General features: G+C 38.7%; 4 non-coding genes across 4 annotated transcripts; 2 read left to right on the top strand and 2 right to left on the bottom strand.

The window, feature by feature from the left end:
• Positions 1 to 2,168: 2,168 nt before the first annotated feature.
• On the top strand, positions 2,169 to 2,241 carry trnaa-agc (transfer RNA alanine (anticodon AGC)). Its single transcript has one exon. It is a non-coding gene; the product is annotated as a tRNA-Ala (tRNA).
• Positions 2,242 to 5,957: 3,716 nt separating this feature from the next.
• On the bottom strand, positions 5,958 to 6,030 carry trnak-uuu (transfer RNA lysine (anticodon UUU)). Its single transcript has one exon. It is a non-coding gene; the product is annotated as a tRNA-Lys (tRNA).
• A 5,248-nt stretch (positions 6,031 to 11,278) lies between these two features.
• On the top strand, positions 11,279 to 11,351 carry trnaa-ugc (transfer RNA alanine (anticodon UGC)). Its single transcript has one exon. It is a non-coding gene; the product is annotated as a tRNA-Ala (tRNA).
• A 1,470-nt stretch (positions 11,352 to 12,821) lies between these two features.
• Positions 12,822 to 12,894, bottom strand: trnak-uuu (transfer RNA lysine (anticodon UUU)). The gene has a single exon. It is a non-coding gene; the product is annotated as a tRNA-Lys (tRNA).
• Positions 12,895 to 14,381: the final 1,487 nt, after the last annotated feature.

The following is a 14,381-nucleotide window of genomic DNA, read 5'->3' as shown; positions in this document are numbered from 1 at the left end:
TGTCATAAATTTCACCTAACCTGACTAACTTAGCTTTTAAACATAAAACTCAGACATTTGTAAAATGGAACGTTTACTTGTTTTACTTTGGAAAAAAGTTGCCGACAACTAATGCTAACGCTCCTATAGTGCACAACAGACCCGATAACCGTGACTAGTGTTAATTTATTGTCCTAACTGTCGTAGACTCTTTACCTTTATTTATTGCTGGTTCCCAGTTTTGGTGTAAAAAATCCTCTTCGAGGGTCAGCACCTCTGCTGCTCCACTGCGGCTCCATCCATCATAGCCAAACTGTTTCTGTGTGCGCGCCTCTCCTAAACTCCTTCCCGCAAAACCTGAGATAATGTGGTGGTTCCGAAGCTGAACCGTTAGGCAAACAATGTCAGTTTAAAACTCTCACAGCTGAAAATTAGGTTGAATCTTGTCAATAAAATTGTTTGGCGCCAAAGGTAATTACAGTAATTTACCTCAATGTAAAAAATACAGTAAATCTCTGTATTCAGTATTTGGCATCAGGCAAAATTGTCATGATGCAGTGGAAAATACTGTTATGTACTGTAAAAACTATTTACAGTATTTTACTGTGTGGTATGTGGTTAATAACTGTAGAAATTACAGAAATGTCTAAGCGAGCGCTCTACCATTTGAGCTAATTCCCCTTACACAAAACTTTCCTTTACCCTTTGTAAATTGTAATGTACTAACAGAGTGTTAATGCTGCATTATAAAGTGAGTGCAACATGTTTAAGCTCACGTACTCTTTTCTATATTATGCGTTGCTTTTCATTAAAATGTTATGTGCATTTATATGTGGCAAAATAAAAAAAATCTATAAAAATCAAATTGAGTTAGCAAAGAACCTTAAATTATCCTAAATGGTTCTTCAAGTAGAAACAGTTCTACCAAGAACACCTAAAAGAACCCTTAAGAAACACTTCTTAGTGCTACATACATCAGTTGTATTCCACACAGGTCAGCATGCGATGAAACTTTGCTCGAAACAGACATCGTTTTACTTTCTAACTGTATTCATATTATGTCATCTAGTGGACAATTGAATAGCCTACAACGAGCACAAACAGGGTTTGAGTTCTTAATGAATAATTATTAATCTTAATAAATAATCCAGTCAGTTAAAAACCCAACAAGAAGGCTGTACCTAATACACTCAGACTAGAGAAAAGAGCACTTAACAATGATCCACCCAAAATCATTATTTGGTCAGTTGGAGATCTCATATGGGGCTCCCTTTCTACTGATTTTTGGTTTACAGCCTAGTGACAAAGTGTACAGTGCAGCAAATGGGTTACAGTCAGTACATTTACAATACATGATAATGTGAAAAGATTAAGCAGTTTATGGGTTCGAATCCCACTTCTGACAGCTCATGATTTAAACAAACCTACTTCTTTAGAGGACACAACCATCAGGGAATACAGTTTTCATCAAAGGGTGTACATGGTCTGCAACAATGCTGAGGTAGGTGGTACGTGTCAAAGTAACATCCACGTGGATGCCAGGACCCAGGCTTTTGATCACTGAAAATCTGAGAAACTGAATCATGTATTCATCCTGATCTTGCTCTGTTTATTGTTGCAGCTCTGCTGGAGGGTTATTTTGTTGGTGTTTGTGGTGGTGGTGGTGGTGGGGTCTTTGTTCCCATTTTGGTTTATTTAGTATATGATGTACTTTACATCCTTTTAAATATGTACTTAAATACTTAAATATCCATTTAAGTATGTTTATTCAGCGTCCATTTACATTGTTACAGCAGTATTTTATGACAAAAATGGAAATGTTCACATTATTTAAATGGATGTAAAGTACATCATATACTAAATAAACCAAAATGGGAACAAAGACCACCACCACCACCACAAACACCAAGAAAATAACCCTCCAGCAGAGCTGCAACAAGAACAGGACAATCTCCTACAGGTCCAACAAAATCAAAGAAAAATGCACTTCAAAAAAGACCTCACATTGTTCGTCCTAAAGGCTAAGATCAACGTTTTAAATAAACTGAGTCTGTGATGGTTTAAAAACAACGCGTAATACAGAAAAGAGTACGTGAGCTTAAACACGTTGCACCCTCACTTTATAATGCAGCATCAACACTCTGTTAGTATATTTCAATTTACAAATCCTAAAGGATGGTTCTGTGTAAGGGGAATTAGCTCAAATGGTAGAGCGCTCGCTTAGCATGCGAGAGGTAGTGGGATCGATGCCCACATTCTCCAATGCCGAAACATTATGATCACTTAAAGGCAACACATAACATGAAAGTCGTTGCTCACTGAAATGCTGCATCAAACATTAGGTCAGTCTGTAAGTTCTACAGTGACAGTTATGCTCTATTTTTACTCAAATCGTTTGGTTTAAAACCTTTTTTGACTTGTTTAAATTGACATTTAAAATGTAGCGCCCCCTAGCAACCCTGGCTGTATTTGGAAAGCGCTCCCTGACTTCTTTTATTTGTTTAAGAAATCTCTTTCTTTGTGGTAATGTAAGGATTTAAAAGGGACACTACTTATCAGAACTTACGGTTATTTTATATTTAAGCTATACTCTTATTTAAACTGAAAAAACTTCAATTACCCTATATATACAGTGGGGTCAAAAAGTATTTAGTCAGCCACTGATTGTGCAGGTTCTCCTACTTAGAAAGATGAGAGAGGTCTGTAATTTTCATTATAGGTACACTTCAACTATGAGAGACAAAATGAGAAAAAAAATCCAGGAAATCACATTGTAGGATTTTTAAAGAATTTATTTGTAAATTATGGTGGAAAATAAGTATTTGGTCAATAACAAAAGTTCAACTCAATACTTTGTAACATAACCTTTGTTGGCAATGACAGAGGTCAAACGTTTCCTGTAAGTCTTCACCAGGTTTGCACACACTGTAGCTGGTATTTTGGCCCATTCCTCCATGCAGATCTCCTCTAGAGCAGTGATGTTTTGGGGCTGTCGCTGGGCAACACGGGCTCCACAAATTTTCTATGGGGTTGAGGTCTGGAGACTGGCTAGGCCACTCCAGGACCTTGAAATGCTTTTTACGGAGCCACTCCTTCGTTGCCCGAGCGGTGTGTTTGGGATCATTGTCATGCTGGAAGACCCAGCCACGTTCCATCTTCAATGCTCTCACTGATGGAAGGAGGTTTTGGCTTAAAATCTCACGATACATGGCCCCGTTCATTCTTCCCTTAACACGGATCAGTCGTCCTGTCCCCTTTGCAGAAAAACAGCCCCAAAGCATGATGTTTCCACCCCCATGCTTCACAGTAGGTATGGTGTTCTTGGGTTCTTCTTCTTCCTCCAAACATGACGAGTTGAGTTTTTACCAAAAAGTTCCATTTTGGTTTCATCTGACCACATGATATTCTCCCAATCCTCTTCTGGATCATCCATATGCTCTCTGGCAAACTTCAGACGGGTCTGGACATGTACTGGCTTAAGCAGGGGGACATGCCTGGCACTGCAGGATTTGAGTCCCTCTCGGCGTAGTGTGTTACTGATGGTAGCCTTTTTACTTTGGTCCCAGCTCTCTGCAGGTCATTCATCAGGTCCCTCCGTGTAGTTCTGGGATTTTTGCTCACCGTTCTCATGATCATTTTGACCCCACGGGATGAGATCTTGACCCCAAGGGAGATTATCAATGGTCTTGTATGTCTTCCATTTTCTTACAATTGCTCCCACAGTTTATTTATTCACACCAACCTGCTTGCCTATTGTAGATTCACTCTTCCCAGCCTGGTGCAGGTCTACAATTTTCTTCCTGGTGTCCTTCGACAGCTCTTTGGTCTTGGCCATGGTTGAGTTTGGAGTCTGACTGTTTGAGGCTGTGGACAGGTGTCTTTTATACAGATAACGAGGTCAAACAGGTGCCATTAATACAGGTAATGAGTGGAGGACAGAAGAGCTTCTTAAAGAAAAAGTTACAGGTCTGTGAGAGCCAGAAATCTTGCTTGTTTGTTATTGACCAAATACTTATTTTCCACCATAATTTACAAATAAATTCTTTAAAAATCCTACAATGTGATTTCCTGGATTTTCTCATTTTGTCAGGCATACAGCATAAACAATGTCACTAATCGACTGCAAGATGTTAATATAAAACTCACTGTCCGTTTGTCTTTACGCATCAAGAGAGATAAATCCTAAACAGGTGTTTTACCCGCTTACATGACACTTGTTTCACATCACGCTATTTTCTCCACTTTTTTCTTCTTTTTCCACCCACTTTCTCCCGCTCTTTTCCCGACCTGTGACAGTTCATGCTGATTGGCTTAAAAATAAATCAAGGGAGGGCTATACATACACTATACTTTAAACAGCATAAAACAACCAGAACATTATTTACAGAACAAATAAGAACAACTTATTTACTAGTTATAAATTAACATAAACAAAATATTAGTAATCTCCAATTTTTAATTGGGCTACACAAACACACAATAACTTATAATTCTCCAATTTTGAAATGTCTCTGAGTTTTATCTAAAACGACTTTTTGTTAAAGCAGCGGTTTTTCATTTGGTGAAACTGCTTCATAAAAGATGAACAGCTGAAACTCACGACATCCCCTTAAGTCAGTCTATCAGTTGTACAAAGACAGTTTTGATTGGGTTTAGTTTGTCCTTAAGGCTGCGATAAACGGAGTCTGTGATGGTTTAAAAGCAAGGCATAATACAGAAAAGAGTATGTGAGCTTAAACACGTTGCACCCTCACTTTATGATGCAGCATCAACGCTCTGTTAGTACATTACAATTTACAAAAGACTAAAGGGGGTTCATCGTAAGGGGAATTAGCTCGAATGGTATCGCACTCGCTTAGCATGCGAGAGGTAACTGGATCGATGCTCGTATTCTCCGAGTTTGCTGGCCAATTAAGAACAGGGATACCATGGTCCTTAAACCAGGTACTGGTAGCTTTGTCACTGTGTGCAGGTGCCAAGTCCTGTTGGAAAATGAAATCTGCATTTCCATAAAGTTGGTCAGCAGCAGGAAGCATGAAGTGCTCTAAAACTTCCTGGTAGACGGCTGCGTTGACCTTGGACCTCAGAAAACACAGTGGACCAACACCAGCAGTGCCTCTCCTCTCTTCCTCCAGACTCTGGGACCTTGATTTCCAAAGGTAATGCAAAATTTACTTTCATCAGAGAACATAAATTTGGACCACTCAGCAGTCCTTTTTGTCTTTAGCCCAGGCGAGACGCTTCTGACGCTGTCTCTTGTTCAAGAGTGGCTTGACACAAGGAATGCAACAGCTGAAACCCATGTCTTGCATACATCTGTGCGTGGTGGTTCTTGAAGTACTGACTCCAGCTGTAGTCCACTCTTTGTGAATCTGCCCCACATTTTTGAATGGGATTTGTTTCACAATCCTCTCCAGGGTGCGGTTATCCCTATTGCTTGTACACTTTTTTCTACCACATATTTTCCTTCCCTTCGCCTCTCTATTACTGTGCTTGGACACAGATCTCTGTGAACAGCCAGCCTCTTTAGCAATGACCTTTTGTGTCTTGCCCTCCTTGTTCAAGGTGTCAATGGTCGTCTTTTGGACAACTGTCAAGTCAGCAGTCTTCCCCATGATTGTGTAGCCTACAGAACTAGACTGAGAGACCATTTAAAGACTATTGCATGTGTTTTGAGTTAATTAGCTGATTAGAGTGTGGCACCAGGTGTCTTCAATATTGTACCTTGTCACAATATTCTAATTTTCTGAGATACTGAATTTGGGGTTTTCATTAGTTGTCAGTTATAATCATCAACATTAAAAGAAATAAACATTTGAAATATATCAGTCTGTGTGTAATGAATGAATATAATATACCAGTTTCACTTTTTGAATGGAATTACTGAAATAAATCAACTTTTTCATGTTATTCTAATTTTATGACCAGCACCAGTAGTACGGGACATTACCGCTTACCCAACACAGTAAGAAATAACTCGCCCGAACAGGGACTTGAACCCTGGACCCTCAGATTAAAAGTCTGATGCTCTACCGACTGAGCTATCCAGGCTGTAAAGAGCTAGACTGTCTCTCTTGAACGCGATTGTATAAAGTTTTAGGTGAAGTATGTTGCTGCTTACACACACAAAGAAAAACATCTCGGGAGGAGAATTTTGCAGGTAGATTACAAACAGATTCCTTTCTTTCACCTTCTTCTTTTTTTCCTGTATCAACTGCACGATTGTTTTACAGTCATTAAAATGTTATGTGCATTTATATGTGGCAAGAGAAAAAAAATCCATAAAAATCAAATTGAGTTAGCAAAGAACCTTAAATTATATTAAATAGTTCAAGTATAAACAGTTCTAGCAAGAACACAAAAAGAACCCTTTCAAAAAACATTATTTGGTCAGTTGGAGATCTCATGATTCGATTGATATATGGTTTACAGCCTAGTGACAAAGTGTACAGTGCAGCAAATGGGTTACAGTCAGTAAATTTACCATACATAATAATGTGAAAAGCAGTTTGTACAATCAGTTCGCCCGTGTGGGGCGAGGGTGATGGCGATGGTACCCAAGCTAGTCAGGATGAGGTCTAAAACGCTGAGTTCAGGTCACGGTGTCCCACTGAAGCGTGGGTTAGAATCCCACTTCTGACTGCTAGTGCTTCATACAAATTTATGTCTTTAACCCTCTAACATACATAATAATGTGAAAAGATTCAGCAGTTCGTACAAATCTTTGGCCATGTGGGGGTGTTGTTGGTAAGTGTCAGGATGGCCAAGCGGTCTAAGGCGCTGTGTTCAGGTCGCAGTCTCCCCTGGAGGCGTGAGTTCGAATCCCACTTCTGACATCTCAAGCTTTATACAAATTTACATCTTTAGAGTCAACAGCCATCAGGGAATACAGTTTTCATTAAAGGGTGTACATGGTCTGCAACAATGCTGAGGTAGGTGGTACGTGTCAAAGTAACATCCACATGGATGCCAGGACCCAGGCTTTTGATCTCTAAAAATGTGACAAATTTTCACTGATTAGTCAATATGGCCCACAAGATATCAGCAGAGATCCAGTAAAATATCAGTAATTACATGAAAAAGAAAGTTAAGCTTAAAGCAATATCACAACATTCAAAATGGGAACAAAAACACAAATGTACATGAGGTAGTAAAGTTACATATAATCACAACCCCCTTCCCCTAACCACCACCACCACAAGTCCAACAAAATCAAAGAGAAAATGCACTTCATAAAAGACCTCACATTGTTCGTTTAAGTGAGTCTTTAAAGCATCATAAAATATGTGGGTATTAATACACATAAATATAGATTTAAACGGTCCTCTATTTACTACAGTCTGTTTGAAACAGCTGGGCATTCAACTAGGGGTGGAGAACATGTTACACATCCAGTGTGCTATTATTTCAAGCTTATCAAGTACATGCTATTTCAATTTGAAATATCTCACAAAGTATGAATTTTTCATCATTCTAAATAAACCATGTAGTACGGGACATTACCGCTTACCTAATGCAGAAACAACTCGCCCGAACAGGGACTTGAACCCTGGACCCTCAGATTAAAAGTCTGATGCTCTACAAGAATGTGACATAAATTACAAACTTTAACATACGTTGTTCTGTAAAACTTCAATTAATATAAAAAGGTTTTTTGCCAAAAGTATTTACTCATCTGCCTTCACACGCATATGAACTTGAGTGACTCCCATTCTTAATCCAAAGGGTTTAATATGATGTCGGCCCACCCTTTGCAGCTATAACAGCTATAACTCTTCTGAGAAGGCGTTCCACAAAAACCGGGTTTGAGTTCTTAGGAAATAATCCAGTAAGTTAAAAACCCAACAAGGAGGCTGTACCTAATACACTCATACCAGAGAAAACACACCCTAACACGCTAGTGCTGTTACAATGCTAAGAATGGTCCACCCAAAAACATTATTTGGTCAGTTGGAGATCTCATATGGGGCTCCCTTTCTATTGATATATGGTTTACAGCCTAGTGACAAAGTGTACAGTGCAGCAAATGGGTTAGAGTCAGTAAATTTATCATACATAATAATGTGAAAAGATTCAGGAGTTTGTACAAATATTAGTTCGTGTGGGGCGGGAGTGGCGTCAACAGTGTCCAAGTTAGACAGAATAGTTTAGCAGTCTAAGGCACAGTATGCAGTCTTCCCTGGAGGGATGGATTCAAATCCCACTTCTGATAGCTCATGCTTTATACAAATTTACATCTTTAACCCTCTACCATACATAATAATGTGAAAAGATTTAGCAGTTTGTACAAATCTTAGTTGGTGTGAGGCGAAAGTGGTATCAATGATAGCCCAGCTAATCAGGATGGCCGAGTGGTCTAAGGCACTGCGTTCAGGTCGCAGTCTTCCCTGGAGGTGTGAGTTCAAATCCCACTTCTGACAGCACATGCTTCATACAAATTTACATCTTTAACCCTCTACCATACATAATAATGTGAAAAAAATGATACAACAGTGTGTACAAATCTTAGTACTAGTTAGTCTTAGTTTTTTATTATTTCAAATGCCATTAATAATTTATAATCACTGATTTGTGAGATATCAGCAGTAGTAGGTCATGTTTAACTGGTTTAATATTGTTTAAGCGCTGATTATCGGCTGTTTTTCGTGAGTATGTTGGGCGGTTTTCCATGCATTTTGACAGACTTTGAAATGCGCAATCTGGCAACTCTGGCTGAAGCGTTCATTCATATTTTGGAGCGATGTATGTTTGTATGCTAGAATATAAATAACATCTTTTACAAACCGCTGTCTATTTACATTGACATTTTCCCTTTTGTCTAAACATTTTTGGAATTGGGTTTGTAAAAGTAAGCGATATTGTGGATAATATATTTAATGAGCTGAACTAACTGAGAGAAGCGCTAACGGTGGTGGAAGAGTCTAAAAGAGTTTGGAACATAGTCGTATCATCATAGCAGTACAACACAGTTTTGTCCGTAGCATCCGAAAATATCCAGAAGCTAATATACAAAAAAAACGTTTATTTTAATAAACTTACCTTGTTAATAAAGTATGACCTCAAAATCAAAACAAACACAGTATCCGCTGCTGCAGTCTCTACACAAACTTTTCTGCACTGAAATCTCAAGGACACATTTTTTGGATATTACGGTAATGCACTGAGAACTCGTCCTACAGTCATGCAAGCACATACAACAGTGTGTGAGTTTACACTAATCAACCATAACATTAAAACCACCTCCTTGTTTCTACACTCACTGTCTATTTTATCAGCTCCACTTACCATATAGAAGCACTTTGTAGTTCTACAATTATTGACATGACCACCACAGAGCAGGTATTATCTAGGTGATGGATCATTCTCAGCACTGCAGTGACACTGACATGGTGCTTGTGTGTTAGTGTGTGTTGTGCTGGTATGAGTGGATCAGACACAGCAGCGCTGCTGGAGTTTTTAAATACCGTGTCCACTCACTGCCCACTCTATTAGACACTCCTACCTAGTTGGTCCACCTTGTAAATGTAAAGTCAGAAACGTTCGCTCATCTATTGCTGCTGTTTGAGTTGGTCATCTTCTAGACCTTCATCAGTGGTCATAGGACGCTTCCCACTGGGTGCTGATGGCTGGATGTTTTTGGTTGGTGGACTATTCTCAGTCTAGCAGCGCTGCTGTGTCTTATCCAGTAATACCAGCACAACACACACTAACACAGCATCACCTGACTTTCCTGCATAAATTTGTAATAAAATATTTTCTGCCTTACTCAGCCCTCTGCTTCCTTGTATAGAAATAGGCTAAAAACAGGGGGTAGTAAGTCCTGCTGTCCACAACAAAGGACATTGGATAAATGTTTTGTTTAGAAAGGGTTCAAATTGCTGTACATTTCTGTAATCTTTATAAACTGAAGTTACGACTCACATTGAACGAAACTGATCTCTTACTTTGCTTATTTCCATGAAATGTAAAATATGACATGGCAGCCATTTTTAAAAGAAAGTTCATGAGCTGCTTGCCGCACACCCACAAATGTGACATTAATAAAAAGCTCAGGATGTACTCTATAAAATACAGTAGTACTCAAATGGATTGCATAAACGGTGCTTGAGTTAGAGATCTCGGACACATGTCAAGCAAAATTTATTTATATAGCGCTTTTTACAATGAACATTGTCTCAAAGCAACTTTACAGAATCCAGGCCGAAGGGCGAGAGTGGCAAGGAAAAACTCAGGAAGAAACCTTAAGAGGAACCAGACTCAGCAGGGACCCATCCTTCTTGGGTGGCCTGGAGGATACTTTAAATTAAAAGGATTTACACAAATCATACAAACACAAAATTAAATTGAACTGAAAGCTGTAACTAGCAAAAAAAAATAATGTGAGTTCTTCATTGTTCAGTCCAGTCTGTGATAAAGTCTGTTGTAAGTTCTGGACATTTTTGGTGCAAACACGCCAGGTCACTGTCACATCTAGTAGGAGCAGCATTGTTGGCACTGCAGTCTCGACTTTCAGTCTTTAACCTCGAGAGGGTGAACAGGTTTCCGTCAGAGCCACCTCGGATTAATACAACAGAAGATGTTGTTACAATGTGAAATCGTTAAGAGTAAAATATCAGAGAGTTTTACAGGTTTAGACTCCAGCACCCCTAACTATTACAGCATAACTAGGTTTGCTTGTTTAGTTTGAAAAGACCAATCAAAAGCCTGAGTAAATAAACATGTTTTCAATCTAGACTTGAACATAGAGACTGTGTCCGAGTTCTGACAGCGGATCTCCCTAAGTTTGAAGCAGATCTGTGATGGAAATGTTGTGTTTCAATAAGCAATAAAAGTTATCAGGAGCAATTTATTGGAAAGACTCCAAAAGGGGTTACCAAAAGTACAGTTGTTTTACATCAGGGGTGCCCAATACGTCGATCACGATCTACCAGTCGATCTCACAGTGCATACAGGTAGATCGCCCCTCATTTTTTCCCTAAGTAAAAACTGTCATTACCTCAACATGTCATTACCAACACATAACTTGTTGTGATGGTAAAAACACTTAGTGATGGTAATAACAGGTTATTAGTTTCACCATCACTATCTTATTAACTGTTTAATATTTAAAGCTAATTAAAGCTAAATAAGCATAATGGTTTTATTATACAAGGCAGCGCATTAATTTTCACTGATTAGTCAATATGGCCCACAAGATATCAGCAGAGATCCAGTAAAATATCAGTAATTACATGAAAAAGAAAAGTTAAGCTTAAAGCAATATCACAACCTTCAAAATGGGAACAAAGATGTGTCGTAAGGGGAATTAGCTCAAATGGTAGAGCGCTCGCTTTGCATGCGAGAGGTAGCGGGATCGATGCCCGCATTCTCCAGTGCAGATACATTATGATTATTTAAGGGTATCATGTAAAATGAAACTCGTTGCGGCATCGCTTAATGAAACGCAGCATCAAAAATTAGATCAGGATTTAAGTGAGTCTTTAAGGCAACAAAAAATATGTGGGTATTAATATGTAAAACTCAGCGCATTATTAGGCTACACATAAATATAGATTTAAACGGTCCTCTATTTACTACAGTCTGTTTGAAACAGCTGGACGTACAACTAGTCGGTGTGGAGAACATGTTACACATACAGTGTGCTATTATTTCAAGCTGACCAAGTACATGATATTTCACTTAATAACATCTCACAAAGTACAAATTCTTCAACTTTGTAAATACAGCATGTAGTACAGGACATTACCACTTACTTAATGCAGTAATAAACAACTTTTAGATTAAAAGTCTGCAAGCTGCTTTAATCCTCACAAGGATGTGACTTGAATTACAAACTTTAACATACGTTGTCCTGTAGAACAGTTCCAGCAAGAACACCAAAAAAACCCTTAAGAAACACTTCTTAGTACTACATACATTAGTTGTATTCCACACAGGTCAGCATGCGACATCGTTTTACTTTCTAACTGTATTCATATTATGCCATCTAGTGATCGATTGAATAGCCTACAACCAGCACAAACAGGGTTTGAGTTCTTAACACATAATCCAGTCAGTTAAAAATCCAACAAGAAGGCTGTACCTAATACACTCATACCAGATAAAACACACCCTAACATGCTAGTGCCGTTACAGTGCTAAGAATGGTTCACAAATGGTCCAAAATCATTATTTGGTCAGTTGGAGTGCTCATATGGGGCTCCCTTTCTATTGATATATGGTGTGGTGTCAATGGTACCCAAGCTAGTCAGGATGCGGTCTAAGGTGCTGCGTTCAGGTCACAGTCTCCCCTGGAGCTGTGGGTTCAAATCCCACTTCTGACAGCGCATGCTATATACAAATTTACATCTTTAACCCTCTACCATACATAACAATCTGAAAAGATATAGTTTCAGTGAGCAATGAGGCATTGACTTTCGTATTACATGATGCCATTAAATTATCACAATGTTTGTACACTGGAGAATGCGGGCATAGATCTCGCTACCTCTCGCATGCTAAGCAAGCGCTCTACCATATAAGCTTATTCCCCTTACAAAGGACTCTTTGTAAATTGTAATGTACTAACAGAGTGTTGATGCTGCATTATGTAAGGTCCAAAATAGTGCAGGATATACCAGCTGTTTAATGTAGTGCAATTACTACAGTCTGTTTGAAACAGCTTGGCGTACAACAAGATGGGGTGGAGAACATGTTGCACATACAGTGTGCTATTATTTCAAGCTGATCAAGTACATGCTATTTCACTTAGAAATATCTCACAAAGTACAAATTCTTCAACTTTCTGAATAAACCATGTAGTACGGGAAATTACCTCTTACCTAATGCAGTAAGAAACAACTCGCCCGAACAGGGACTTGAACCCTGGACCCTCAGATTAAAAGTCTGATGCTCTACCGACTGAGCTATTCAGGCTGTAAAGATCTGTGCTGTCTCTCTTGAAGGCGATTGTATAAAGTTTTAGGTGAAGTATGTTGCTGCTTACACACACAAAGAAAAACATCTCAGGAGGAGAATTTAGCAGGTAGATTACAAACAGATTCCTTTCTTTCACCTTTTTCCTTTTTTCCTGTACCAATTGCACGATTGTTTTCCAGTCATTAAAATGTTATGTGCATTTATGTGGCAAGAGAGAAAAAAATCCATAAAACTCAAATTGAGTTAGCAAAGAACCTTAAATTATACTAAAGGGTTCTTCAAGTAGAAACAGTTCTACCAAGAACACAAAAAGAACCCTTAAGAAACACTTCTTAGTGCTACATACATCAGTTGTATTCTAGAGGCAGGGATGGACTGGCCATCGGGAGGGTCGGGAGTTTTCCCGGTGGGCCGCTCTGTATGTGGGCCGCTGAGAGAGTGAAAAATAAATTCTGTTTTAAATATTCCTGAATAATAATCCTGAAGTGTGCATTGGCCCACCACAGTATCCTCGCTGCATGTCCATTGGCCAATCACAGAAATGTCCCTCCCCCAGGATAAACCGTAATCACAACCACCAGTACAAGAACTATGAATGAGTGCGAGATGGAGAAAGGGTCGAAAAAGCGTAAAGGAAGTGCAGAAAAAGCCCGTGATAAAAACAGAAAAAGTGGTTTTAAGGACGATTTTTGTAAAAGTTCTATGATGTCATGTCCAACATAGTGCACTACATAGGGCGGTGGATATAATTTGAGATGGTACCATTAGTCTCTGCTCTTCAGAAAAAGTAAACACTATCTTGTCATCTATAATACAGAAAGGAAAAATGCAGCTGTTCAGGAATTTTTTTAGAGTGATTATGTGCATAGCCCACATGGTTAATTTCCCTTGTCAACATATAAAGTATTTATTTCTTTGCTCATCAGAGCAATGCACTAATTTGGAACAAACGTGAATCACGTGTCATTAAAAGTGCGAAAAAAGCATATTTACCAGTGTTAAAGGTTTAATGAAAGAAAGGTTTAATTTTATTTCTTGCGGTTTAATGAGACAGGATGGGGAAATCCAATAGAACCATTTAAGAAATTGTTAATTTTATGTGTGTGATAGATGGATAGAACTATTAATCCCAAAGAAAAGTGTTGGAAATATATATATTTGTTTGTAGTTATTTTTTTATTATTTTAATTTTTATTATAGTGAGTTATTAACTTTAGTGGTACGATAGATGAAAACTATTAATATCAATCATCTAACATTTGATTAGGGGGTGATATGTGTGGCGCGATGTGCTTGTAGTGGGCTGGTCAAGAAAAAAGTCCAGGGCTGAATTTTGTTCCCTGTCCAGCCCTGTCTAGAGGTCAGCATGTGATGAAACTGATAGAAACAGACATCGTTTTACTTTATACCACAGTTAGTTCCGACCTTACAATCTGATTGGTTGAGAAGCGTTCTAACCGTGCTGATATTCGTGATAACAGCAC

Source organism: Trichomycterus rosablanca, chromosome 10 (assembly GCF_030014385.1).
Source record: "Trichomycterus rosablanca isolate fTriRos1 chromosome 10, fTriRos1.hap1, whole genome shotgun sequence".
In the NCBI taxonomy this organism is placed as follows: domain Eukaryota; kingdom Metazoa; phylum Chordata; class Actinopteri; order Siluriformes; family Trichomycteridae; genus Trichomycterus; species Trichomycterus rosablanca.
This window is presented reverse-complemented; position numbering and strand designations above follow the sequence as displayed.